At 42.9% G+C, this 25308-nt stretch overlaps 1 protein-coding gene and 1 pseudogene across 14 annotated transcripts in view; one reads left to right on the forward strand and one right to left on the reverse strand.

The window, feature by feature from the left end:
* The window catches only part of LOC137353490 (RNA binding protein fox-1 homolog 2-like), a 342023-nt gene that overhangs the window by 172959 nt on the left and 143756 nt on the right, over positions 1–25308 (reverse strand). The window lies entirely within an intron of this gene.
* On the forward strand, positions 7577–7637 carry LOC137354851 (U6 spliceosomal RNA; annotated as a pseudogene).

The following is a 25308-nucleotide window of genomic DNA, read 5'->3' on the forward strand; positions in this document are numbered from 1 at the left end:
TCAACACTCCCCCCTGCTCTCATGTTCACATCTCTGTCCTGGGATTGCTGCAGTGTTCCAGTGAACATCAACGCAAGCTCGAGGAACAGCATCTCATCTACCGATTAGGCACACTACAGCCTGCCGGACTGAACATTGAGTTCAATAATTTCAGAGCATGACAGCCCCCCATTTTACTTTCATTTTTAGTTATTTTTTCTTCCTTTTTTTTTTACATTCTTTTTTACATTTTTTACAATCTTTTTTTGCATTTATTTCATTTCATCTTAGTTTGTTCAGTTTGCTTACCCACTGTTTTTTTCAGGTTTGCACTTGCTGCTGTTCAATATTCAGTGTATTTACACCTAATCTGTACTAATGCTTTGTCTTTCAACACACCATTAACATATTGTTTGCCTTTGCTCCGTGACCTTTTGGTCAGCTATGTGGCCTGGTCCAATATGCACCTTCTCCTTTGTTATCTCTTGCCCCACCCCCACCTCACTTGCTTATAATCTGTGACTTTTCTAATATTTGTCAGTTCCGAAGAAGGGTCACTGACCCGAAACGTTAACTCTGCTTCTCTTCCCACAGATGCTGCCAGACCTGCTGAGTGATTCCAGCATTTCTTGTTTTTGTTTCAGATTTCCAGCATCCGCAATATTTTGCTTTTATTATCATACCAGAGATGTTGGGGAACACAGGCTTAGAGAGAGAGAGGAACTGAAGGAAATCAGTCTGAGTAGAGAAATGGTGTTGGGGAAATTGATGGGATTGAAGGTCAATAAATCCCCAGGGTCTGATGGTCTGCATCCCAGAGTACTTAAGGAAGTGGCCCTAGAAATAGTGGATGCATTGGCGGTCATCTTCCAAGATTCTATAGACTCTGGAACAGTTCCTACAGATTGGAGGGTAGCTAATGTCAGTAGTGGGGAAAATTCTACAGTCCATTATCAAAGATTTTATAGCAGAGCACTTAGAGAACAGTGGTAGAATCGGGCAGAGTCAGCATAGATTTACGAAAGGGAAATCATGCTTGACCCAATCTACTAGAATTCTTCGAGAATGTAACTAGTAGAGTTGATGAGGGGGAGCCAGTGGATGTAGTTTATTTGGACTTTCAGAACGCTTTCGACAAAGTCCCACATAAGAGATTAGCGTGTAAAATTAAAGCGCATGGGACTGGGGGTACTGTATTGCGATGGATAGAAAATTGGTTGGCAGACAGGAAACAAAGAGTAGGCATAAATGGGTCTTTTTCCGAATGGCAGGCAGTGACTAGTGGGGTACCACAAGGATCGGTGCTAGGACCCCAGCTATTCACAATATATATTAATTATTTAGATGAGGGAACTAAATGTAATATCTCCAAATTTGCAGATGACACAAAACTGGGTGGGAGGGTGAGTTGTGAGGAGGAAGAAGAGAGGCTTCAGGGTGATTTGGACAAGTTGAGACAGAGGGCTAATGCATAGCAGATGCAGTATAACGTGGATAAATGTGAGGTTATCCACTTTGGTAGCAAAAACAGGAAGGCAGATTATCTGAACGGCTTTCAACAGAGAGAGGGGAATATGCAACGAGACCTGGGTGTTCTCGTACACCAGTCGCTGAAGGTAAGCATGCAGGTGCAACAGGCGGTAAAAAAGGCAAATGGTATGCTGCTCTTCATAGCGAGAGGATTAGAGTACAGGAGCAGGGATATCTTGCTGCAATTATACAGGGCCTTGGTGAGGCCACACCTGGAATAGTGTGTGCAGTTTTGGTCTCCTTATCTGAGGAAGGATGTTCTTGCTATGGAGGGAGTGCAGCGAAGGTTTACCAGACTGATTCCTGGGATGGCGGGACTGACGTATTAGGAGAGATCGAGTCGGTTCGGATTATGTTCGCTGGAGTTCAGAAGAGTGAGGGGGGATATCACAGAAACCTATAAAATTCTAACAGGACTTGACAGGGTAGATGCAGGAAGGATGTTCCTAATGGTGGGGGAGTGCAGAACCAGGGGTCATTGTCCAAGGATATGGGGTAAACCTTTCGGGACTGAGATGAGGAGAAATTTCTTCACCCAGAGAGTGGTGAACCTGTGGAATTCGCAAGCACAGAAAGCAGTTGAGGCCAAAACATTGTATGTTTTCAAGAAGGAGTTAGATATAGCTCTTGGGTCTAAAGGGATCAAAGGGTATGGGGCGAAAGCAGGAATGGGTTACTGAGTTGATCAGCCATGATCATAATGAATGGCGGAGCAGGTTCGAAGGGCCGAATGGCCTACTCCTGCTCCTATTTTCTCTGTCCTTATGTTTGGTTCCACTCCTATTTGTCCCTAAGCAATGGCTTTTCTTTCAACTCCAAATGACCTTCTGTGTAAGGTCCCATTTTGGATTCTTCCTTTTCCTGACGGCAATATCATTTTCTGGAAATGGGACAAGTTTCCATATATATGTTGATGACACTCAGTTCTACCACCAACCTTGACCTATAATTACGTCTATATTTTCAGATTGCTTGTCCGATATGAAGTCACGATGAGCTCGACAATTTGCCAATTGGATACTGGGAAGACCAATGACATTTTAGTTTGCTTCCATCAATAACTTTGTCCCATTGCCTGACTCCATTCCTGCCCAGCTAGTCAACCCAAACTGAACAGTGCATAACCTCAGTGTTCGTTTGATCGGGCTGAGCTTCAAACCCTCCCATTTATGCTTGTGTTACCTCAAGACTCAACTTCTCAAATATTCTCTTTGCTAAGCCTCCTGAATTTCTCGCTATACAAACTCTAACTTAACTAAAGATCTGCCAACCACAACCTTCCCACACAAAGTTTTGCTTATCCATCTTCACCAACCACCACTGACTTCACTTCCCAAGGCATTAAATCCAAATCCTCGATTATAAATCCTTTCATGGCCTCATTCTACCCTTTCTCCAGAGCCTCCTTCAACCCTATATCCTATCCACTGCCCTATAGTCCTCAAACTCTGGCAGCTGTGTTCCCTCCCCTCGCCACTTACCAGCAGAACCATCAGTTGTTGTTCTAGCTACAAACAAACACTCACCCGACAGAAGAGGAAAAAGACAGATAAAAATGTGTAAATTAACAGCAAGTAGTACAACACTGACAAGTTATGTTATCAATAGCATTGAAAGAAAATTGGGGCATTTGACTGGTTAATTTTCTGTCAGGTATTCATTTTCCATTGGTCCTTTTTGATTCATTTGCATTTCATTTATTGATAACTTAAGATAAAAGATTTTTTAAGACAGGATGACTTCGTGCCTTAGAGACATATGCTGCAATAATTGTATACCAGCTACAAAACTGGCCCAGATGGAGTTAAGAACTAAGGTGAGGATAACAGCATTCACAGTTGTTATGGAGTAAACCAGACAGCAAGTTACAAATCTATCACTTGCACAGTTAAACATGGATATCCAATTTGCCCTGTGCTTCCACAGACTGCACTGCACCAATGCCTGGCTGATAGACTTGGCACTGAAATCCATATCAGATCATGAAGTTGCTGTAGTTACCCACCAGTTAAGGCTGATACATTCAGGTTTAAGTGATTTTTTAAAAATGCATGATAAGTCTTAATTACGGTCAAGCAAACTCTCTGGCACTCAAAATTTAATTTTACAAGTGTGGAGTCTCATTTCTTACTGCTGGAGAGTTTTATTATTTTTTAATTTTTTTTGTCTCATCTCTCTCTTAAGCCCATCTTTTTCTATAAAAAGAGAAATAGAGAGATGACTTTACAATGAATTAAATATTCTAATTTATAGTCCATGGTTTAGACTCTGCATGTCTCAAGGAGGATTGCTTGAAATGCCACACTGTTGCTTGCTCGCACGTGCCACAGATCACCCTGTAGAGAGCATTGTGCTGATCAAATGCACAATGACAGCACGTTGCCGCTCAAAAGTCCACAAAAAGCGTGTGGCCAGCTGTAAGCATATTGAACGGTGAACGCCATTCCTTTGCCGCCGACCATAAAATCCAAGCCATTGCTTTCTGAAGGAAAATTGCAATAGATGTCTTTCCTACATGTCTGCATGGGCTGCATTCAGGAACCTCATATCTGTTTATACACTTCCAGGACCTTCAGGATTCATAGCCTACATTAGGTGAATAATGTTCATTTATTGGCCATGTAATAGGCTATTGTTTGGAACTAGGCAAGTCAAGTTGTGCACCAAGTTTTTCCACAGGATGTGCCCTGATGAAAACACTTTCATCTAGACTCTGTTATAATTGTTCTTTTTTGCCTTTCCAACTTTCTCCCTCTGAAGCTCACATGTCACACTGGATTATAGTTTCATGGGCATCGGAACCCTCTTACATCAGCTGGCTGTTCTTTAGGTGATGGGCAAGAAAATGAATTTGGCAGGGTATTTTACCATGGAGGCAAGCTCAAACCTGCCTTCAACCAATATTCGCACAAAATTTAATCTCTCCACAGGGAACACAAGACAGAATCCAAATTCTTCTCCTTTTATTGCCTAGGAATACTTAGGCTAACAGTAATTTCCCAAATGGTCACCAAAACGTAAATCAATACAGACTAGGGATGAAATCTAGGGCAATGCAGATATGAATGGCTCAACACTACACCATATGTGCCATTTACCTGGTGTACCATTGCAACTATTTTTTCTATTTAATTAGTTTAAAATCAGGGCCAGTAACAGTCCAATAATTTGATTACTAATGTGTCAACCCATATTTTAAATACAAAGTCTGATTGTTTCAATAAAAATGAAGTACAATTGGAAGAGCGCTAGGGCCATGAAGCAGCTCTCACTGTTGAGTAGGAGCTGCTGGTGGACTTAAAATCAAGTCCAGTTTCTTGCTCTAGTGGGAATGTTGGAGAAGATACAGAAAGAAAAGGACTACAATAAGTAGAAGCAGCAAAAATAAAAAAAAGTTTGCTAGTAGGATTATCTCAGTCATTACAATTCACTATGAAAAACAGTAACCAAAGTGCCCTATTGGAAAATGTCTAAACATTGAGCCTGCGTAGAACATCACACTCTTGAAGAGGTCGTATTCGTTTCAGCAAGGTGATTTCACTAATATTTCGGTCATTGTCAAATCTGCTCTTTACAAAGTTGCTAAAAGTGAAATGGTAGATTTTTTTTTGAAGAGAATGGGAATTCAGTGTTTATGCTGATGAACTATAAATGAATGTCAGTTGTACATAACTTGGTGCAGATAGTGTTCAGCAGAGCTCTGTGCTAGAGGGACACCATGTGTCTTTAAATCAGGGCTAAAATTTCAACCTAGGATGCAGAAAGCAAGAATTATAGTTTTGCTTATGCTTGCGAACACAAACCTCTTTGGAAAATCATGATAAGAGCAAGAATCTCCCATATGGGGAAAGCATAATTGCCTCTTCCAAAGTAGCATCTTGCCATTATCTTAAATGCCCAGTATTTAATGCAGTAATTTCTGAACTTTCCACTGTATCACCCAACTGATGCAATAAAATGAAATAAAAGCTGTAGAAACATGACGCCAAAATAATTCCATCAGTTGTAAACAGGACAAAAACAGTCGCCTCTGGTTTAAGGGGCGGAATTAGTGCTCTTTGAGCACATGCCTGCCTTTTGTTGACCTACTTACAGCAGGGTGCATTTCAGAACAAATCAAAATCAACCCACACAACAGATTGTTTAAAGGATCATATTTAAGAATTCTAAACCATTAAAATAGTCCAAAAGTGGATGAAAATTTAAAGCTGATTTTTGAAAGAGATTTTGTTTGTAAACACAAATCAGAAATCCTTTTAATATTTTATTACATACCCTAACCCTTGTAGTCCCGTGTGGAACACCAGGTGCATTTGATGAGTCTGAAAAGGTTGCTACAGTTAACACAGAAAGAAACTGCTAAAATTTCAAATGATACTGATTTTTAGTGCAGTTTTTCTTGTAAACCTTACTTCTTTCATGGTGAAGCAGCAGGCACCTTTGAATGATACCAAATCCTGGAGCAAGAACAGGAGGAAACATCTGAAGAGGGTAGAATTTTGAGAAGGTGATGAGTTCCCCAGATTTGCACAAGTGCATTCTTACCTTATTTTGTTGTACATGGATTTTAACAACTGAAAATATGTTCTGGTCCCCAAACCAGCTATTACTACTTCATAGAAAAACTGAGAGTAGTTATCTATTTAAGGCATCTCCTCATTTGACACTATTAAGCTTGCACAGAAGGAAATTATTCCTGATTTCCCAAGATGTGTAGAGGACCCTAAGTAATACACCTCTAAATAATGAACATATTGCCATTTTTTAAATTCCACACTATCGAAACAAAGTAACCAATGGAGGAAGCATATTCTGTTGTATAACATTATGTTTGTTGCAATAAACTCCACACAAGCTGCCCTGCTGTAGCCGAATGACACAAAAAGTACAAATAAGGGAGTTCATTCAGCCCATCTGGTTATCTTTCCACATATGTCCCCATAATGCAGTCTCAAATAATTCCCATTTTACCTCCACTATCCTTCCCAGAACTGCGCTCCAAATATGAATTACCTGCATGGAGTGCTCACTTGGATCAGTCCTGAACACTTTTGCTGGTTTGGAACTCTGCCCTCTTGTATGGTACTAAAGGTTGAACCCTGTAATCCACCTAGTATCCTACATACAACTATGAGGTAGTCTGTCACTAGCCTCCTTTCAAGGTGAACAGTAAGTTTAAGCTTTCTTTATAACTCAGTCACTTGACACTACGGATCAACCTCATGTCTCTGTTATCCACTGCTGCCAGGGCTGGGACACTTCCTCTGTGCTTTTTGAGATGATAGATCGGGCAATACAAGTGGAAGATTTAAGATCAAGCGCTATTTTTCATCCCAAATGTAGCAGTTCCCACTGTGATAGTGACATAGCAATTAGTGTGATTTCCTTCAAAAATCAACTTAATTACAATTTCTGGGAAAGGGAAGCCATTTGTGAAAGAACAAGTCTAAAGAATTTCAGACTGGTATATAATTACCCTGAAGCAGCAAATTTGAGTCTCAATAAGACATTTTTGCTCGTCTTAATAAAAAACAAGCTTCACAACAGTACTGTCGGTGTATCTACACCACAGCAGTTCAAGAAGGCAGCTCACCATCAACTTCTCAAGGGCAATTAGGGTTGGACAATAAATACTGGCCTTGCCAGTAACATCACATTCCATGAATGAATTTTTAAAAACTCAGCCAGATTGCAAGGGAAGGTCACATTATGGATTTTCTGGAGGTCAATACAGGTGTTGTAGGTTTACAGTGACAAATCTGCCAGCTACATTGCTCCATCTACATTAGCTACAACAAATATTCACACATAACTCCTCTAATGCTTATAGATCACAGCTAAAAGAATTCTGCATTTTACTTTATTTTTTGTTCCTCTCGAACGTGTTGACATATTTGGTACAGTTCCTGGAGCACCAGTCACCCTGTAGCTCACCAAAGAGGCCATTCTTCACATGCAAGCCTAAATAAAGGAGTGTCAATGGGCTACACACATCCAGAAAGAAAATATTTGCATTTAAGTAGCACCTTTCATAGCCACAGTGGCAAAGTCAAGCACGACCTTGGCCAACATTAGCATGGCCCCTGTGCAAGGATGACACGCAAATTCGTGAAGAGTTCCATATTTTTTGGGGTGGCACAGTGGCGCAGTGGTTAGCACCGCAGCCTCACAGCTCCAGCGACCCGGGTTCAATTCTGGGTACTGCCTGTGCGGAGTTTGCAAGTTCTCCCTGTGACCGCGTGGGTTTTCGCCAGGTGCTCCAGTTTCCTCCCACATGCCAAAGACTTGCAGGTTGATAGGTAAATTGGCCATTATAAATTGCCCCTAGTATAGGTAGGTGGTAGGGGAATTGAGGGAAGGTGGGATAATGTAGGATTAGTATAAATGGGTGGTTGATGGTCAGCACAGACTTGGTGGGCCGAAGGGTCTGTTTCAGTGCTGTATCTCCAAATAAATAACATCCACAGCTTCATATGATCATCAGAAGCAGGAACCCTGGCTGATTTTTGCCCTTCTTAGCCCAGTGACAGTCAGACCTGATCACTCCAGATATCAACTAACAGTGCAAGCCATGAATATAAACTGGGGCTTTTCCAGTACCTGTTGCAACCTCATCGCATACAACCACTTCAACTATACACAGAGATTTGAGCTTATTTTCCTTTTTTAGGTCTCTCTGGATATTTAAGATGGGGAGGCGACCTCCTGTGCAACCACCACCTTTGACCTCTGAATGGTCCCTAGAAGGTGTGCAAGAGTGAGGCTCACACTCTTCTGTAAGGAAGGACTTCATCCTTTTCAGCACCTCTCCACAAACAGAGATTGGCAATTAAATATGTGGGGACTCAGACACGAGCTCAGGCACTATTTCTGTTCCATCACTGCACCACTGTTCTGCTTCACATTTCACAAATTGATGATGTTTCATTTGTGTTTATTCAACTGTTATAAGACTCATACTTGTGAAAAAAAATTACAGAAATCAGAGTGATGTAAAAGGCAAGTGTTTTTCAAAAACTTGACTAATATTTTCCAGATTTCAAAAGATAAATTAGTGGGTGGCGTCTCATTGAATTTTTGCCTTTAAGTTATTTGGACCAGATTTCTAACGAACCACAGTCTCTTCCAGAACCTGTGTGTAGTTTTAATACATAACAGTTAAAGTAATGGTACACATGCTGAATAAAAGGTACAGAAATAGACAAACATGTGATGGTGTGTTTTCCCAAAAGGTTCATCGTCTCTGAGGACACTGTCAATAAGAACTTCAAAAACAAGCAGCTGGATGCAATGAAATCAGTAACGATTCAAAACTGATGTAGTAAGGTCACAACTGAAAAACAATTTCTGTCAAGTCAAAAACTGAGGGTCATAACATTATACATTTTTACAATATCTTCACATCCCCAGCAATTACACGTGGAAGAAGCTGACAGATTTCTTCACCTTAATGGATGACCAGGAAGGAAAAATAAAACAAGCCTTAGCATTTGGTCACTTTGCACAGCTTCATCTGCCAAAAATGCCCCAAATTCCTCATAGCTAAATGCTGAAATTTAACACAAGGTCCAACAGATGATCGAGTTTCAACAAGACAGGAGCTCAAAAATACAGGCGTACTGAGTTTATTCATTACATGCAATCTCTGGCAAGTCACAATGGAGGGGTGTGGCAAGAGCAGAAAAAAGGGCAGAGAGAAAAGCATCAAGCAAACACACATTTCACCAGCAGAATGGAATGTGGGGGGAGTGGGAGAAACCATTTTGTTCTGACAATAAAGTAGTTATGCTATCCTTTGGTGACCTGACGGGTGAAAATGAAAATAGAGATGCTCATGGGTAACTTCAGATCCCACAGCTAATGTAAATACACTTTCTTCCACCTCGCTTCCTGTAAAGCACTCTATTTCATCGTCCCAGGTTTTCAGTCTCCGTCTCATCTGTTCTGTTTCTGATAAACTTTCTTTTTTCCCTCCACCATGGCTGACAGGACCCTCGACTGCCTTTGTTCCATTTTCCACACTTCTGCTCTTACCCCTTCCCCTCCCTCCCAGAACCACGATGGAGCTCCCCATCCACCTTCACATTCAATGAACCATCCTCCATTTCCACCAAACAAGCCTCCCCTCCCCAATCACCAACACCCTCTTCCCACAGCACCTTCCTGTGCAAGCCCAGGAGATGCAAAAGGTGCCCCTTTACTTTCTCCCTTCCCACTGTCTTGACCCCAAACACTGCAACATCAAGTTACCTCAATTTAGTATACTGTATTCACTGCTCACGATGTGGTCTCCTTTACACTGGGGAGATCAAACAGAGTGGGTGAACAAATTGCGGAACACCTCCATTCAGTCCGCAGGCATGACCATGAGCTTCCAATCGCTTGTCATTTTAATTCTCCATCCCAATCTGACGCTGCTATCCTTGGCTTCCTACACTGTTCTAATGAAGCTCAGTGGAAGCATAGGGAACAGCAACTCATCTTTTGATGAGATATTATACAGCCTTCCAGACTCACCGAGTTAAACATTTTTAGGTCCTAACCACAGCTCCCATTCTTTTGGACAGCAACTATTGGTAATTGGCTATTGGCATTTACACCTCCTCCAGAACTATATTTGATTTCTTCACTTTCCCCATTACCATCTCCCTTTGCCTTGCACTATCAACCCTTTTGTCATTTAATTACTCCTGTCTTCCAACCTAACACAGACTTTTCTTTTTGTTCTCCTTGCACCCCCCCCCCACCATATTTCATGCATCTAAAACCTGTCACATCGCTAACATTTTCCAATTCTGATGAAAGCTCATCTACCTGAAAGGCTAATTGTTTTGTTTTGCGTTCATGGGATGTGGGCGTTGCTGGCTAAGCCAGCATTTATTGCCCATCCCTAATTGTCATTGAGAAGGTGGTGGTGAGCTTCCTTCTTGAACTGCTGCAGTCCATGTGGCATGGGTATTAGGAAGGGAGTTCCAGGAGTTTGGCCCAGTGGCAGTGAAGGAACGGTGATATACTTCCAAGTCAGGATGGCGTGCGGCTTGGAGGGGAACTTGCAGGTGGTGATGTTCCCATGCATCTGCTGCCCTTGTCCTTCTAGGTGGTAGACATTGTGGGTTTGGAAGGTGCTGTTGAAGGAGCCTTGGTGAGTTGCTGCAGTGCAACTTGTAGATGGTATACAGTCGGTGCTGGAGGGAGTGAATGTTTGTGGATGGGTTGCTGATCAAGCAGGCTGCTTTGTCCTGGATGGTGTCAAGCTTCTTGAGTGTTGGAGCTGCACCCATCCAGGCAAGTGGAGAGAATTCCATCACACTCCTGTCTTGTGCCTTGTAGATGGTGGGCAGGCATTCGAGAGATAGGAAATGAGTTACTCGCTGCAGAATTCCCAACCTCTGACCTGTTCTTGCAGCCACAGTACTTAAATGGCTGGTCCAGTTCAGTTTCTGTTCAATCGTAACCCCCAGGATGTTGATAGTGGGCAATAGAGCAATGGTAATATCACTGAACGCCAAAGGGGAGATGATTAGATTCTCTCTTGTTTGAGATGGTCATTGTCTGGCGCGAATGTTACTTGATACTGATCGGTCCAAGCCTGGATGTTGTCCAGGTCTTGCTGGATATGGACAAGGGCCACTTCAGTATCTGAGGAGTTGCGAATGGTGCTGAACATTGTGCAATCATCAGCAAACATCCCACTTTTGACCTTATGATGGAGGGAGGGACATTGATAAAGCAGCTGAAGCTGGTTGGGCCTAGTACACTAGGTCACCCCTCAGCCTCCTCTGTTCTAAAGAAAACCCCAGCCGATCCAACCTTTCCTCATAGCTGCAACTTTCAAGCCCTGGCAACATTCTTGTAAATCTCCTCTGCACTCTCTCCAGAGCAATTGTGTCCTTCTGTAATGTAGTGACCAGAACTGTACGCAGTACTCCAGCTGTGGTCTAACCAGTGTTTTATACAGTTCCAGCAGTACATCCCTGCTTTTGTATTCTATACCTCGGCCAATAAAGGAAATCATTCCATATGCCTTCTTCACCACTCTACCTACCTGGCCTGCCACCTTCAGGGACCTGTGGACTTGCACTCCAAGGTCTCTCAGTTCCTCTACCCCTCTCAATATCCTCACTTTGTGTATTCCCTTGCTTTGTTTGCCCTCCCCAAATGATGTGCTGGGCTTCCCCATCATTGAGGATGGGGATATTTGTGGAGCCTCCTCCTCCTGTCAGTTGTTTAAATGTCCACCACCATTCACGACTGAATGCGGCAGGACTGCAGCACATAGATCTGAGCCGTTGGTTGCGGGCTCGCTTAGCCTGTCTATTGCATGCTGTTTCCACTGTCTGGCGTGCAAGTAGTCCTGGATTGTAGCTTCACCAGGTTGACACCTCATTTTAAGGTGTGCCAGGTGCTGCTCCTGGCATGCCCTCCTACACTCTTGATTGAATCAGGGTTGGTTCCCCAGCTTGAAGGCAATGGTAGAGCGGGGGATATACCAGGCCATGAGGTTACAGATTGTGGCTGAATACAATTCTGCTGCTGATGGCCCACAGCATCTCATGGATGCCCAGTTTTGAGTTACTAGATCCGTTTGAAATCTATCCCATTTCGCACGGTGGTCGTACCACACAAAACGATGGTGGGTACCCTCAATATCTTTGTCTCCACAGGAACTGTGCAGTGTTCACTCCTACCAATACTGACAGATGCATCTGCAACAGGTAGATTGGTGTTGACGAGGTCAAGTATGTTTTTCCCTTTTGTTGGTTCAGTCACCACTTGTCACAGACCCAATCTACCAGCTACGTCCTTTAGGACTCAGCCAGCACAGTCAGTAGTGTGCTACCGAGCCACTCTTGATGATGGACTTTGAAGTCCCAGAGTATATTTTGCACCCTTGTTACCTTCAGTGCTTCTTCCAATTAGTATTCAACATGGAGAAGCACTGATTCATCAGCCCAGGGGATCCGGGGGGGCGGGTGGTAGGTGGTAATCAGCAGGATTGCCCATGTTTGATCTGATACCATGAGACTTCATGGGGTCCGGAGTCAATGTTGAGGACTCCCAGAGCAACTCCCTCCTGACTGTCTACCACTGTGCCACCACCTCTGGTGGGTATGTCCTGTCCCAGGGCTGCTGGTAGTGATGTCTGCAACATTGTTTGCACAGCTTGATTCTGTGAGTATGACTGCCAGGCTGTTGCTTGATTAGTCTGTGGGACTCTCCGAATTTTGGCACTAGCCTCCAGATGTTGGGTTGGGTTTACCGTTGTTGTTTCTGGTGCCTAAGTTGATGTCGGGTGGTCCGTCGGGTTTCATTCCTTTTCCTTAAACTTTGTAGCGGTTTGGTATAACTGAGTGGCTTGCTAGGCTATTTCAGAGGGCATTTCCGAGTCAACCACATTGCTGTGGGTCTGGAGTCACAAGTAGGCCAGACAAGGTAAGGATGGCAGATTTCCTTCCTGAAAGGACATTACGTGAATCAGATGGATTTTTACATCAACCAACCATGGTTTCATGGTCACCACTAGACTAGCAGATTTATTAACTGAATTCAAATTCCACTATCTTCCATAAGCATGGGACTCTGGGTTACTAGTCTAGTGACATTACCACTACACCACCGCCTCCCTCCACAGATGACTTGCTGAGTATTTCAAGCATTATCTGTTTTTATTTCACATCAATCTATTTTCAAAATACCAGAAACACCACGGTGCTATAACAGACCAACCAAGTACTAGGTTCAAATATTCCAGTAAATGGCAAACTGAATACCCAGATATATTTACATATTTGGTCTCTCATAAAAGAATAAAAGGGATATCAATATTCAGGGCTACTTTGAATATGCAGCTTTGGAAATTCCACACATTTCATCGAGTGGGTGTTTGGACTGAGTTTTTATTGAAAAATAATCTAATTTATACATCAATAATGCACCACCATGCCACTGTGCACTCCTTCAGAAATCTGACAGAATTCACTCAACTTGATCAATTTAATGCATTCATGGCATGCTAATCTACCTGTGTTCGCTCAGGCAGGCCCTGAATACAGTATAGCAAGTCAGCAAATGAAGATGCTAGACACAAAATCTAAACCTCGCCATTAGATTAGTAATTGCAGCAATACTACTGGCTTGATATGCAAAATATCTCAAATATCCAAATAAAGTTTGTGTATAGTCCTGTTAACCAGGCCCGCACTAACAGGTTCAAGCACCATGGTATTGCCCACACTAACAGAATTATAGGCCAACAAAACTAATGATAATTGAATTAAAATTTGTGTTTATTATTGAATAATAAAATAAAATTGGTGGACGGTACACAAACAACCAACCCTCACGTCACACTGTTGTCACCTGAATCCCAAGATTATATGGTAGCCCTGAAACCATTCTATGGATTCAAAATAAAAGTAAAATACTGCAGATGCTGGAAATCTGAACTAAAAACAGAAAATGCCAGAAATACTCAGCAGGTCTGGCAGCCTCTGTAGACAGAGAAACAGAGTTAACATTTTAGGTCGCTGAAAGGTCAATGAAATCGACCTGAAATGTTAACTTTGTTTCTCTCTCCACTAATGCTGCCAGACCTGCAGAGTATTTCCAGCGCTTTGTTTTTACTATGAATTCAAGAGTTTGATATGGCTCTTTAAAAGAAAAAGTGCCTTGACAGTCTGTTAAAAGTGCTGCTTTTTTCTCCCAACTAATTTTCATATCCTCCTCCTGAATACATGCCATCTTGCTTGGGCATGTTACAACAGGCTCTAAGCTTGCACTGGTCCCTCACCCAACTGTGCACTTCTAAAAAAAAAATTTAGAAATTAAGCTTTTTAATGTGACATGAAGTCCTGGGACATTGACCACAAGTCGTGGGAGTCAGTTGCCAGCGATCGCCAGAGCTGGCGGACAGCTATAAAGGCGGGGCTAAAGAGAGGCAAGTCAAAGAGATTCAGCAGTTGACAGGAATAAAAGACAGAAGTGCAAGGAAAGAGCCAACTGTGTAACAGCCCCGACAACCAACTTTACCTGCAGCGCCTGTGGAAGAGTCTGTCACTCTAGAATTGGCCTTTACAGCCACTCCAGGCGCTGCTTCACAAACCACTGACCACCTCCAGGCGCTTACCCATTGTCTCTCGAGACAAGGAGGCCAAAAAGGAAAAAAAGGAATGCCGAAAGAATCAAAGTCTGAGTGTTCAACATAACAATTGAGAGGGAGAAATGTGAAACAGCGAAGATTCTAAATTTAGGAAAGGCTGACTTCAATGCGATGAGATAAGAGACTGTCCTCAGTAAACTGGAAAAATCTGTTGGTTGGTAAAACAATAGATCAGTGGGAGGTGTTCAAAAACAATTTAAAGTGATTCAGGACTAGTTTATACCCCTAAGGAGCAAGAGCTCTACTTGCCAAGAAAAAAAAAAGCAGCCATGGACAAATGAAGAGGTAAGAAACAAAATAAAACTAAAAAGAAAACAAAGTGACTCCTGACAACGCAGTGGCCCACTGACATCATCAGAGCGCTCCAAGCTGTGCACATATGTAAACGGTCTCCTGCTCTCCGAGATGCTGCGTATGTGCAGCCTACGTCTTACCTTGCCAGGACTAACAGGCACATGCATAGAAAACACTCTTTTCACCCCCCCCCCCCCCCCTTGGCCACTCACTCCAGGCCAATCGCTCCTCGCTTCCCCCGATGGGGGTGGGTGGGGAGGGGAGCAGGGAATGAGTGGCAGGAGAGTGGGATTGGGGGGGGCGGGGAGTGAGCGGCTGGAGAGAGGGATGGCACTGAAACCTCACAAAATTACAGAGAGTGTGCAGCGCTATCAGAGGTGCTGTCCTTCTGATGAGACTTTAAACAGCACAATGTTCCCCCAGTATCAAACATGTCCACTGTGCGCTGCCATGGTTGAAGTTGTTTCTGTGACAAATTGAGCAGCGCCATCTTTAATCCTGGCAGCTGCCTGAACGTCGCAGACAGTGACATTTAAGTGGATGAGGCTGCATTTGCGCATGTGCTAGTACAGTGTCACCTACTGGTTGCGTTGTCAGCAAACGCAGCCAAATGGAAGAGCACACAAAAATGCAAGAAAAGCAAGGATCCTGGCAACCTAGTGAAATGCAAAGAACAAAAGATGACAAAACAGATGGTACGAGCTACAAAAAGTGAGTATGAGAGAGACTTGGAAGGAATATCATAATCAACAAAAACATTTTACAAATGTATTCGGAAAAAAAGGATGACCAGGAGCAATGCCGACTCCTTGAAAACTGATGTGATATTGTAAATGAAAATAAGGAAATGGTGGACGGGCTGAATAATTACTTCGCGTCAGTATTTACAGTAGAGGAAGAGGATAGTATTGCAGACATACGAAGGATCAGGGACGCACCAAAATTAACCAAAGCAAAATGTAATAATGAAGAATATAATGGCACGAAAGAGTGGCAAGTCCCCAGAAAAAAAGATAGTTTCTATCCCAGGGCTTTAAAGGAAGACAGTAACATTGCAGATACCCTAACTATAATCTTCCAAAGTTCTCTCCCTTCAGGAATGGCTCCTTTAGAATGGAAAGTTGCACATGTTGCTCAGCTATTCCAGAAAAGGTGAGGGGGAGAAAACCAAGGATTAGCCTAACATCTGTTGTCCAGAAATTGCTAGTGTTTATAATTAAGGATAGGATTGCTGAAAATAGAGACATGTTGAAGCTTTTCATCTTGCACTCATGAGGACAATATCTAAGAATAACAAATGCAAGGGAAAAACAACTTATACTGCATAAGAAGACAGTGCTGACTGGTTGGCAAGTGAACTCCGATTGGTAGAGGCATTGCCATGGAGGAAGCTACATATATGAATGCACAGAGCCCTGTTCTTTGCAGACAGGAAGAACATGTACACACATTGCGCCTGTTTCAGCTGAACAAAATAAGTGACAGCCATTCTCTGATACATTCCTCAGGGCAATGCCTTGACCAGAGACAAGCTGCCTGGTTTAAATTTCAAACACAGCCTGGCAGTTAACTGTCAGTCACCGTAAACTGGTGCATTCTCCATGGCAACACTTCTACCAGAGTTCACTTGCCAACCAATCAACATTCTCTTTTCATACAGTATAAGTTGTTGTTTTCCCCTGACATTGGTTATTCTTGCATATTGTCCTGATGAGTGCAAGACGAAAAGCTTCAACAACGTCTCTATTTTCAGCAATTCTCAAGTTCTGTTCTACTAATTAAAGATAGAATGCCTAAACACATTCAAAATTTTCAGCTGATCAGGGACAGCCAGCATGGACTTGTAAAGTGTAGGCCATGAATCTGATTGAAATTGTTTTGAAAACGTGCCTAAAGTAGCAGACAGGGGAATGGCTGGACTTCAAGGGTTAAATTACAAGAGGAGATTATACAAACCACAGTTGTATTCCTTGGAATTTAGACGGTTAAGGGGTGATTTGATCAAAGTTTCCAAGATATTAAAGGGAACAGATAGCAAAGTGGTAATGTTACTGGACTAGTAATCTAGGGGCCTGAACTAATGCTTCAGAGACACAAGCTCAAATCCCACTGCGGCAGCTGGTGCAATTTAAATTCAATCAATTAATAAATCTGGAACTGAGTAAAAACTAGTCTCAGTAATGATAACCAGGAAACTACTGGATGGTTGTAAAAACCCATCTGGTTCACTAATGTCCTTCAGGGAACAAAATCTGTCGCTCTTATCTGGTCTGGCCTCCATGTGACTCCAGACCCACAGCAATGTGATTCTGTGAACTGCCCTCTAAAATGGCCTAGTAAGCTATGCAGTTGTAAACCGCTACAGAAAAGTCAAAAAGTAACAGCATTGACCTAGGCACACCATGCCAGTGAACCCTGCAAAGACTTGTGCCAAAACTGGGACAGCTGTCCCACAGTCTAATCAAGCAACAGCCTGGTACAGTCATACTCACTGAATCATATTTTGCAGACAATCTCTCAGGCCCCTACATCACTATTCCTGGGCATGTCCTGTCCACCAGCAGGAAACCCATCAGAGGTGGCAGCACAGTGGTATACGGTTGGCAGGGAGTGGCCCTAGGAGTCCTCAACATTGACTCTGGACCCATGAAGTTTCATGACATTAGATCAAACATGGGCAAGGAAACCTCCTGCCGATTACCACCTAGCACCATCCCTCAACTCCTCCACATTGAACACCACTTGGAGGAAGCACTGAGGGTAGCAAGAGCACAGAATGTACTCTGGGTGAGGGACATCAATGTCCATCACCAACAGTGGCTTAGTAGCACCATTATTGATCGAGCTGGCCAACTCCTGAAGGACAACTGCCAGATTGGCCTGCAACAAGTGGTGAGAGAACCAACACCTTGACCTCCCCCTCACCAATCCAGCTGTTGCAGATACATCTGTCCCTGACAGTATTGGTAGGAGTGACCACCACACTGTACTTGTGGAGATAAAGTCCTGTATTCACACTGAGAATACCCTCCATCGTGTTGTGTGCACTACACCACGCTAAATGTGATAGATTCAGAACAGATCTAGCAGCTCAAAACTGTTAAAGGGATGACTGTGGATAGGCAACGGCGAACATTCAAAGAACGCATGGATGAACTGCAACAATTGTTTATTCCTCCCCAACTGCCCCCTCTTCACTATGGAACATGTTTGCCTTTGCTCCATGACCTTCTGGTCAGCTATTCTGTGACCTTGTCCTATCAATACCTTCTCTTTTGTTATCTCTTGCCCCATCCCTGCTTTACTTGCTTAAAATCTTTTACTTTTCTTTTATCTTACAGTTCTGAAGAAGGGTCACTGACCTGAAACGTTAACTCTGCTTCTCTCTCCACAGATGCTGCCAGACCTGAGTTTTTCCAACATTTGTTTTTTTTTCAGATTTCCAGCACCCGCAGTATTTTGCTTTTATTTTAGTTGTTTATTCCTGTCTGGTGCAAAAGTAAAATGGGAAAAGTAGCCAAACCATGGCTTACAAGGGAAATTTGAGATAGCATTAGATTCAAGGAAGAGGCATACAAATTTGCCAGAAAAAACAACAGACCTGAGGATTGGGAGCAGTTTAGAATTCAGCAAAGGAGGACCAAGGGATTGATTAAGAGGAGGAAAATAGAGTACAAGAGCAAGCTTGCAGGGAATATAAAAACTGACTAAAAATTTCGATAGGTTTGTGAAGAGAAACAGATTGGTGAAGACAAATATAGGTCCCTTACTGTCAGAAACAGGGGAATTTATTATGGAGAACAAAGAAATGGCTGACCAACTAAATGCATACTTTGGTTCTATCTTCACAAAAGAGGACACAAATATCATACCGTAAATGTTGGGGAACACCAGGTTTAGTGAGAGAGGGGAACTGAAGGAAATCAGTCTGAGTAGAGAAATGGTGTTGGGGAAATTGATGGGATTGAAGGTTGATAAATCTCCAGGGCCCGATGGTCTGCATCCCAGAGTACTTAAGGAAGTGGCCCTAGAAATAGTGGATGCATTGGTGGTCATCTTCCAAGATTCTATAGACTCTGGAACAGTTCCTACAGATTGGAGGGTAGCTAATGTAACCCCACTATTTAAAAAGGGAGGTAGAGAGAAAGCAGGGAATTATAGACCAGTCAGCCTGACGTCGGTAGTGGGGAAAATTCTAGAATCCATTATCAAAGATTTTATAGGAGAGCACTTAGAGAACAGTGGTAGAATCGGGCAGAGTCAGCATGGATTTACGAAAGGGAAATCATGCTGGACAAATGTACTAGAATTCTTCGAGGATGTAACTAGTAGAGTTGATGAGGGGGAGCCAGTGGATGTGATTTATTTGGACTTTCAGAAGGCTTTCGACAAAGTCTCACATAGGAGGTTAGCGTGTAAAATTAAAGCGCCCGGGATTGGGGGTAGTGTATTGCGATGGATAGAAAATTGGTTGGCAGACAGGAAACAAAGAGTAGGAATAAGCAGGACTTTTTCAGATTGGCAGGCAGTGACTAGTGGGGTACCGCAGGGATCAGTGCTGGGACCCCAGCTATTCATAATATATATTAATGATTTAGATGAGGGAACTAAATGTAATATCTCCAAATTTGCAGATGACACAAAACTGGGTGGGAGGATGAGTTGTGAGGAGGATGCAGAGAGGCTTCAGGGTGATTTGGACAAGTTGAGTGAGTGGGCAAATGCATGGCAGATGCAGTATAATGTGGATAAATGTGAGGTTATCCACTTTGGTAGCAAAAACAGGAAGGCAGATTATCTGAACGGCTATAAACAGAGAGGGGGCTATGCAACAAGACCTGGGTGTTCTCGTACACCAGTCGCTGAAGGTAAGCATGCAGGTCCAACAGGCGGTAAAAAAGGCAAATGGTATGTTGGCCTTCATAGCGAGAGGATTCGAGTACAGGAGTAGGGATGTCTTGCTGCAATTATACAGGGCCTTGGTGAGGCCACACCTGGAATATTGTGTGCAGTTTTGGTCTCCTTATCTGACGAAGGATGTTCTTGCTGAACAGGGAGTGCAGCGAAGGTTTACCAGACTGATTCCTGGGATGGCGGGACTGATGTACGAGGAGAGATTGAGTCGGTTAGGATTATATTCGCTGGAATTCAGAAGAGTGAGGGGGGATTCTCATAGAAACCTATAAAATTCTAACAGGACTTGACAGGGTAGATGCAGGAAGGATGTTCCTGATGGTGAGGGAGTCCAGAACCAGGGTCATAGTCTAAGGATGCGGGGTAAACCTTTCAGGACTGAGATGAGGAGAAATTTCTTCAGCCAGAGAGTGGTGAACCTGTGGAATTCACTACCACAGAAAGCAGTTGAGGCCAAAACAGTGTATGTTTTCAAGAAAAAGTTAGATATAGCTCTTGGGGCGAAAGGGATCAAAGGATATAGGGGGAAAGCGGGAACAGGTTACTGAGTTGAATGATCAGCCATGATCATAATGAATGGTGGAGCAGGCTCGAAGGGCCTACTCCTGCTTTCTATGTTTCACAGATACTGAAGCAGTCCGTGCCCGCATGCAGCAAGACCTGGACAACACTCAGGCTTGGACTGATAAGTGGCAAATAACATTCACAACACACAAGTGCCAGGCAACACGAGGGAGTTTAACCATCTCCCCTTAATCTTCAATGTCATTACCATCGCTGAATCCCTCACCATCAACATACTAGAGGGGTTACCAATGACTAGAAACTTAACTGAACCAGCCATATCCTAAGAACTGATGAGAGGCTGGGAATTTTGTGGCAATAACTCACCTCCTGACTCCTCAAAGCCTGTCCACCATCTAAAAGGCACTAGTCAGGGGTGTGATGGAATACTCTCCACTTGCTGGATGAGTGCAGCTCCAACAACACTCAAGAAGCTCAGTACCATTCAGGCCAAAGTAGCCCGCTTGATTGGCACCCTATCCACCACCGGCGCACTGTGGCAGCAGTGTGTACCATCTACAACATGCACTGCAACAATTCAGCAAGCCTCCTTCGAAAGCACCTTCCAAACCCACAACCTACAAATATACGAACATACGAATTAGGAGCAGGAATAGGCCATTAAGCCCCTCAGGCCTGCTCTGCCATTTGATAAGATCATAGCTGATCTGATTGCAGCCTCAGCTCTCCTTTCCTGTCTACCTGTGTTACGACCAGGTGAGAAAGAGGTCGAGGGTTCCCTTTCAGCCTTCACCTGGTCTTACTGTAACAGGGTTTAGTTTTTAAACACTGTTTTTAGCTCCCCTTTGGTGAATCCTTGTTCACCGCTTTCCAATTATAAGGCAAAGAAATCAGCACAAACAGGCTTTCTTAGGTTTAAAGAAGAAAAGTTGAAACTTATTAGAACTCTAATTTGGTTAACGCCTACAGATACACAACTTGCCCACGCTAGCATACATACGCGATACACCCATGCAAGTAGAGACAGAAAAAGAGAAGAAAAATAAAGTGTAAACGTTTGAGGCAATATCTGAAGAGATTTTGTCACAGTTCTTTGAGCTCACTAGAGTCCTTGATTGTAGATCTTGCTTTTCGTTGAGGCCCAGTATTATTCTTAAACGTTGTTTACTGTAGGGGACTTTTCTCTCTTGGGGTTCATGTGTCTTCAGCGGATTCAGAGGCTTGAGAGAAAGAGATGGGAGCAGACAGGAGAGAGCTCTTCAGTCCAGGAGCAAACAGCTTTCCGCCCAAACTGTTTGTACAAATTCAAATAACTCAGATTGCCCAGGTTAGTCATGTGCCTAGCTGGTTTGACAATGTCTGTTTGTGTATTCGGCCATCTTAGCAGTTAACCTGGAATGCGAGCTTCCCCACCTTCAATGTCTGGTGATCAAGTGTCCATTGTGGGTTGAATGTCAGGGAATGGCTGCCTTGTTCTTCCAAACACTGTCTGTTAATAATCAATGTCTTTTCCAGCCACAGCTGATCTGTTCAACAAGTCCTCCCCTCACTCCAGTAGCAGTTTAAAATCAATGTTCATGACAAAATTAATGTCCCTCATTCTTGGCAGGTGGGGGCCTAGCATGACAACCTGCTATAACTTTTGACTCCCTTATCAATCAAGAATCTACCTAACTCAGCCTTAAAAATATTTAGTAACCCTGTCTCCACTGCTCTCTGGTAGAGAATTCCATTGACTAACAATCCTCAGAGAAATACTCTCACTTCATCTCCATCTTAAGTGGGTGACACCTAATTTTAAACTGTGTCCCCTAGTTCTAGTCTCTCCCATAAGGGGAAACATCCTCTCAGCATCCAGCCTGTCAAGCCCCTTCAGGATCTTATATGTTTCAATAAGATCGCCTCTCATTCTTCTAAACACCAATGGATACAGGCCCAACCTTTCCTCATAAAATAATCCCAGGAATCAGTCGCATGAACCTTCTCTGAACAGCTTCTAATGCAATTATATCCTTTCTTAAGTAAGGAGACCAAAACTGTACACAGTACGCCAGATGTGGTCTCACCAATGCTCTGTACAACTGCAGTAAAACTTCCCTACTTTTATATTACATTCCCCTTGCAATAGATGACAACATTCCACTTGCCTTCCTAATCACTTACTGTACCTGTGTATTAACTTTTCGTAAATCATGTACCAGGACACCCAGATCCCTCTGTACTGCAGAGTTCTGCAGTCTCTCTCCATTTAAATAATATACTGCTTTTCTATTCTTCCTGCCAATGTGAACAAGTTTACATTTTCCCACATTATACTCCATCTGCCAAATCTTTGCCCACTCACTTAACCTATCTATATCCCTTTGCAGACTCGTTATGTCCTCTTCACAGCTTACTCTCCTACCTATGTCATCAGCAAATTTAGCAACCATACATTTGGTCCCCTCAAAGTCATTGATACAGATTCTAACCCCTGATCCCTGTGTCACTCCACTAGTAATGACTTGCCAACCCGAAAATTGCTCATTTATCTGCACTTTCTGCTTCCTGTTAGCTAACCAATCCTCTATCTATACTAATATGCTACCCGCTACACTATGGGCTCTTATTTTGTCTAGTAACCTTTGATGTGGCATCTTACCAAATGCCTTTTGGAAATCCAAGTACACCCCATCTACAGGTTCCCCTTTATCCACCTTGCTTGTTACTTCCTCAAAGAACTCTAATAAATTAATCAAACATGATTTCCCTTTCATAAAACCATGTTGACTCTGCCTGATCGCATTAAGATTTTCTAAGTGTCCTACTATAACCTTCTTAATAACAGATTCTAGCATTTTCCCTCTGACAGACATTAGGCTCACAGGCCTGTAGTTTCCTGCTTTCTGTCTCCCTACTTTCTTGAAACAAGGAATTACATTTGCTATTTTCCAATCCAAGATCTTTCCAGAATCTATGGAATTTTGGAAAATTACAACCAATGCATCTACTATCTCAGCAGCTACTTCTTTTAGGATAGGCATAGGTAGGACAGTACAGCAGTAGAAAGGCAGTGGCAGACATTTAAGGAGATATTTCCTAACACTCAGCAAAGATGCTTTCCAGTGAGAAAGAAAGAATCGGAGAAGGACACACCATCTGTATCAGTTAAGGATAGTATCAAATTGAAAGAAAAAGCATACAATTCTGCGAAGATTAGTGGTAGGTCAGTAGACTGGACTGAATTTAAAAACCAGCAAAGATTGCCGAAAAAAATAATGAAGGAGAAATTATTTAGAGAAAGCTCACTAGAAATATAAAAACGGATAGTAAGAGTTTCTACAAGTATTTAAAAAGAAAAAGAGTAACTTAAGTGACAGTTGGTCCTCTAGAGAGTGAGTCTGGGAAATTAATCTAGGGAAATAAGGATGTAGCGGAAGGGTTGAACAGATATTTTGTATCTGTCTTCACTGTAAAAGAAACATGTAACCTTTACCACAAAGAAGGACAAGGGTAGCAGATGCATGCACCCCTTTGCAAATTCTCCACACACCATCCTGATTTGGAACTGTATTGCTGTTCCTCCACTGTCAATGGGTCAAAATCCTGGAATTTTCTTCCCAACAGAACAGTGAGTGTACCTACACCACATGGGCTGCAGCAATTCAAGAAGCAGGCTCAGCACCTCCTTCTCAAGGGCAATAAGGGATGGACAACAAATGCTGGCCTTGCCAGTGATATTCATATCCCATGAAAGATTTTAAAAAAGAGTAGACAGCGATAAATCTTTTGCACTGGTTGGGGAGTCTAGGACAAGGGGGGCATAGTCTAAAAATTAGAGGCAGGCCTTTCAGGAATGAAGTACAGAAACATCTCCACATGCAAAGGGCTGTAGAAGTTTGGAACTCTCTTCTGCAGTTAAAGCTGCCTTGATGTCTGGGACACTTACTCTTGCCTCTCTTCTGACATTCAACTAATGTCTAAGTCTGGAGATGGGCAGTTCTGACAGATCCTGAGCTACTGAACAGGTTATTGATGAGTAGGTGTTGCTGCTGGTGATTGGGAGGACGCAGATAGAGCAGGAATTGGCTGGGCTAGATTTATTCTGCTTTTTATGGATACATGGATATACCTGGGCAATCTTCCACACTAGTAGTTGGGTGCCAGTGTCATAGTTATACTGCAAAAGCTTGGCTGGGGAACATTTAATGGCTTGAACAGGTCTTCTGCACTACAGCTGGAATATTGCCAGGATTTGTAGTCTTTGTTTCCAGTGCACTCAGCTGTTTACTAATGTCACATAGAACAAACCAAATTGGCTACACACTGGCTAGGATCTCAGGGGTTTCAGGATGAGCCAGAGTTGTATTGCCGACTGTGCGCTTTTGAACAAAGATGACTGAACAGTTTGGCCTTTGCTCTTGCACTCGCTTGCTGGGCTCCACCACAGTTGACAATGGGGATATTTGTGGAGCCTCCTCTACCTGTTAGTTGTCTGGTTGTTCACCACCAGTCTCAAATGAATGTTTACGCGGTCATGAAGACCCTCACCTGCCAAGAATGATATATATTAATTTTGAATTGTTGCTGGAGTGAAGAAATGACTTGTTTTATAAGAGATAAAAATAACCAGACACTTGGCTGGAGGACATTTGCATACTAAGAAACAGTGCTTGGAGAGACAAAAGAACTGCTTACTGATTCAATTAACAGATATTGACCTGGGCAATGGTGATTCACATCTTGTCAGTGTAAGAGACAGCTCTACACCAGAGGGAGAGAAAGCAAGACGGGAAAGAAAGAGAGAGGGACGAGAAAGAGAAAGAACCTTCTAGAAAGAATGTGAAGAGAGCGCTGAAGTGGCTTGAGTTAACTAGGAGGTGGCGGAGTAACCCCAATGAAAGCATGGCCAATATGGAGCAGCGTAA

This window comes from Heterodontus francisci, chromosome 41 (assembly GCF_036365525.1).
Source record: "Heterodontus francisci isolate sHetFra1 chromosome 41, sHetFra1.hap1, whole genome shotgun sequence".
NCBI lineage: Eukaryota > Metazoa > Chordata > Chondrichthyes > Heterodontiformes > Heterodontidae > Heterodontus > Heterodontus francisci.